Source organism: Urtica dioica, chromosome 5, assembly GCF_054948205.1.
Source record: "Urtica dioica subsp. dioica isolate 48M chromosome 5, U.dioica_male_clone48M_v1_H2, whole genome shotgun sequence".
NCBI classification, from domain to species: domain Eukaryota; kingdom Viridiplantae; phylum Streptophyta; class Magnoliopsida; order Rosales; family Urticaceae; genus Urtica; species Urtica dioica.
Window position 1 is genome coordinate 6,869,786 of NC_142760.1, and position 4,983 is coordinate 6,874,768.

At 36.6% G+C, this 4,983-nt stretch overlaps 1 pseudogene; it reads left to right on the forward strand.

Moving 5' to 3' along the window:
- The first annotated feature begins 3,374 nt into the window (after positions 1 to 3,374).
- On the forward strand, positions 3,375 to 4,288 carry LOC149395038 (uncharacterized; annotated as a pseudogene).
- Positions 4,289 to 4,983: the final 695 nt, after the last annotated feature.

Consider the following 4,983-nt stretch of genomic DNA (forward strand, 5'->3'; position numbering starts at 1 on the left):
AAAAGGTTTTTTTATTTCCGAAAATTGCCCATGGGCGTTTGAATTTTGAATTACTAATTTGAATTTTCGGATGAAATTTATTCCCGAAATTTTTGAATTGTATTTCCAGATATAAGTGTGAACAGGATTTAGTCTATTAATGATCCCTTTATTTTAGGAACTAAATGGACGTGGCAGTTGTAATTTTTTTGTTTCTTTTTATATATTATTTCTTATATTTTCGGCTAGATTTATATTGCATCGTCTATTATTTAAATTCTTGTTTCTAACGCCCAAAAATTATTTCTTATATTTTCGGCCAGATATTATTTCTTGACCAATTTCAATCTTAATTAAACTATTTCTTCAAAAAAAAAACCTTAATTAAACTAACATTTAAAATTTAAAATTAGTTACATAACCAATTTCATTATTAAGTACAAAGTGTTAACAATTAAACTATAAATTAATTAGTTAACTAAACTAACAACTTATTAACCAATTTGATTTTCATTACAATTTCAATTTCAAAATAATATTTAATCTAAACTTTTACAATTACAATTAATTTCAACTAAACATTAAACTAAGCATATTATTAACTATTTATAAACACTATATATATATTAACCATTATAATTACATTAATTAATACATGTTACTAAACTAATTATAAATACTATATATATTAACAACTATAATTACATTAATTAATACATGTTAACAATCAAAATCAAACTAGACATACTAACAATTTATTTGATTTGAAACGTAAATACTAAACTACTAAACATACTAAACACATATATAGAATTTGAAACTAAACATACTAAATTACTAATTAAAACTAATTAATAATTATTAACACTAATTATATATGCTAATTAAAACATACTAAATTACTAATTAAAACATACTAAACCATTTAAATTTTTTTTTCTTCATATATATATATATATATATATATTACTAATTATTAATATATATATATATATATATATATACACAAAAAAATATTATACCTTAGGCGGAGGAGATCGGACCGGCGCGGAGGAGCGAAGGCGGAGGAGAGGACCGGCGCGGAGGAGCGGCTCCGGAGGAAAGGACCGACGAAGGAGGAGAAGACCGGTCTGAGAAGAGCGGCGCGCGGACTTGGACGTCGGAGAAGGCGTGCGGACTTGGAAGTCGGAGAAGGCTCGAAGAAGAGAGAGGGAGAGAGGGAGAGAGAGTCGCAGAGGGAGGGAGAGTCGCAGAGGGAGGGAGAGAAGGAGGGAGAGTCGCAGAGGGAGGGAGAGAGGGAGGGAGAGTTGCAGAGGGAGGGAGAGAGGCTGTGAAGAAGTGAAGAAGATGAAGAAGACGAAGCTGAGTTTAAAAACTAACCCTAGTAATCAGGTGCGACAAGTCGCACCTGATACTCAAATAGGTGCGACTAGTCGCACCTAAAAAAGTTAATAGTCGCACCTGAAAGTAAAAAAAAAAAAATCTAAAAATTAATTCCACCTCAGACAAATGGAAAAAATGAGGGGGAGAAATTGAGCGCCGATTTTTTTTTAGACTTTCTGGTGCGACTAGTCGCACCTGAAAGTTTTCAAAACTATTGGGTGCGACTAGTCGCACCCAATACCACTTAAAATCAGCGAATTTTTTTTTATTTTTGGAGCCCTTTGGGTGCGACTAGTCGCACCTGATGCCCAATTAGGTGCGACTTTTGTCTTTGAGCTTGTTGACTCGGTTTATGTCATTTCAATAATGACATTTTTTTTTAATCTTGATTCTCGCCAATATTACAGTTTTGAGCATTACTGTTACATACAATCCTGGGCTTTGAGCAACTATGCAGCATAGATTGAATTATAGGGGTTTAATGTTAAGAACTAGATATTCAAGGTATTATAATAATTAATACGTTAGGGGTTCATATAAAATACTTATATTAGCTTATAAGGGAGATTAAGAAGAAAAATAGCATGGAAATAGATGAAAGAATAGATTGAGGAAGAGATCCCGATTTGGAGAGTGCGAACCTCTCAAAAGTCCGATATCGTTCTTTTGTAATTGCTTTCGACTATAATTCATTTAAGACCAAAAACTCGGTGCATATTGAATCAGCAAGATTAGTCAAGGTTTCATCACTGTAAGAATGTTATGAAAACTTAATGTTACTTTCAATGGCTGAGATTTGTCCACTCACCTTGTAATAATCTTTCATTCAATGTCAAGTCAATACACAAAATCATTAGCTTCTCTAACTCATGTTTACAAAACAATCTTTCTGTTATCTTCTCTCAACTGTTTCTCTGAAATCTGTTAGTTTAGAGATCAATGTCTTTGGTTGAATTTCCGAGTTGCATCTGTTGCTCTTTTTCATACTAGTTAAGAGTTAGGTTTACAAATTCAATATGGTCTGGCAATGCTGATTGGAAGGGTTATAGTTTCTATACATGATCAATAAAAACAATTAAGCAAAGTAGGAACATCTGGTAATTGAGAGGTTTACTGCTCTGAAGATGAACGATAATCTTCTGTTTGGTCATTTATTTTTCATTAATAGTAGAGTTTTTGTTCCATGATCAATTTCTAAGGAGAAAGAAAACAGCGAAAAAGGGAAGAAAACAAAAGCAGTTAAGCCGAGTTTGGTTCTTCTTGTTCCTTTACGCTCTCTTGCGTGCTTTTTTTTTATTCCCCTCGAGCTATCTAGTAATATATAGCTATTATTAATTGCTAACCAAGAATTAAAATGTCTCCGAAATTTGAGGATTTACCAAGAAAATGCTTTTTGTTTCTTCCGTCAAATCCCAGCCAATGATTGTCATAGTTTTCCGTCTGGAAATCAAAATATTTTTTTCTCTGGGTCAGGATCAGTACTCTGAAGAAAACGATGAGAGAGAGCGAGAGGGAGATTTGTCAATTTTATTTTCATGTAAAAAAGGCAATGATTCAAAATATATATTATATGTCCAAGGTCCATTAATATAGCTGCAAATTGCATTGCCTCCAAGATTTTTCTGTTGACTCTGTTGGTTGTCAAAACGGCCGGAGCTCGTTTGGTTTCATTACGATAGCCATGTTGAATAATTAAACTTGATTTTAGGTTATAGTATTTGGGTCTAGTTATTTAAGTGTCATTAATTAGGAGAATTCTCTAGAAAAGGTTGTATCTAGAGATTTCCATAGACTAGTATATATAGAGATGTAATCCTACACTTTTGTATCAAGCCAAAAAATAAAAAAAGTTCTCTTTTCTATAAAGAAATTATCCAATTCTCTACTTTATACCCAAACCTCCAAATTTCCAAATCTCTTCCCTAAACACCCAAAATATTTAAACACTTTCTCTACCTACCCAAAACTTTCTTCCAACAAAGTGGTATCAGAGCTACCAGATCCTCCTAAAGATGGTGAATAGCGGCGTTCGCTTCCAAGTCTCTATGCTCACAAATAGCAACTACGACAACTGGAGTCTTAGAATGGTGGCTCTCCTTGGTGCACACGACATGTGGGAAATAGTTGAGAAAGGCCACGTCGACCCGGAGAATGAAGGTAGTCTATCTCAAACTCAAAAGGATAGTTGAGAGACTCAAGGAAGAGAGACAAGAAGGCTCTTTCTCTAATCTACCAAGGGTTAGATGAAGACACGTTTGAGAAGGTCTCGGGAGCAAAGTCGGCCAAAGAAGCTTGGGAGAAGCTTCGAACCTCTTACAAGGAAGCGGATCAAGTCAAGAAGGTACGTCTTCAAACTTTAAGAGGAGAGTTTGAAGCCTTGTACATGAAAAAAGGTGAACTCGTCTCCGATTATTTCTCAAGAGTCTTGACGGTTACCAATAACCTCAAAAGAAACGGCGAGAAGTTAGATGACGTGAGAATCATGGAGAAGATTCTTAGATCCATGGATTCGAAGTTCGAGCATATCGTCACTGTCATCGAAGAGACGAAGGACTTGGAGGCCATAACAATGGAGCAACTCATCGGGTCGCTTCAAGCTTATGAAGAAAAGAAAAAGAAGAAGGAAGATATCGTGGAGCAAACACTCAAGACACGAGTCAATTCGACAAATGAAGATCGCGGTGGAAGCCAACAAAGAAGAGGTGGCGGTCAAGGACGAGGACGTGGACGAGGTTGGAGGCCCAATGACGACAACAACAACCAAAGAGGAGAAAGCTCATCCAGAGGTCATGGGAGAGGAGCCACAAAACCAAGGTACGACAAGTCACAAATCAAATGCTACAACTGCGAGAAGTTTGGGCATTATGCTTCCGAATGTAGATCTCCGCGCAACAACAGAGTCGAAGAGAAGGCCAACTACGTTTAAGAAAGAACTCAAGAAGATGAGACGTTACTGTTGGCTCACAAGGACAATGAAAGGGGTGGAGATACACAATGGTATCTCAACAGTGGCGCGAGCAACCACATGTGCGGGCGAAAAAGCATGTTCGTAGAGCTTGATGAATCGGTGAAGGGGAACGTTGGTTTCGTAGATGAATGAAAGGAGGCAGTGAAAGGAAAAGGAAACACAGCCTTCACGTGGATGTCGAAGAAACAACTGATTGTCACTCTTTCTACTTGCGAGGCGGAGTACGTAGCTGCCACTTCATGTGTCTGCCATGCAATCTGGTTACGAAATCTATTAAAGGAGTTGAGTGTACCGCAAGAGGAGCATACCAAGATCTTCATGGACAACAAGTCAGCAATAGCCTTGGCAAAGAACCCAGTCTTCCATGATCGGAGTAACCACAATGACACACGCTATCACTACATTAGAGAATGTGTTACCCAAAAGGAGGTGCAATTGGAGTACGTGAAGACCCATGACCAAGTAGCCGATATCTTCACCAAGCCCCTCAAGCGTGAAGACTTTGTCATGTTAAGAACTTTGCTTGGAGTAGCAAAATCAAGTTTAAGAGGGGGTGTTGAATAATTAAACTTGATTTTGGGTTATAATATTTGGGCCTAGTTATTTCTAGTTGTAGTTTGGACTTTTAGTATTTTGGGCCCATTTTAGTTGTC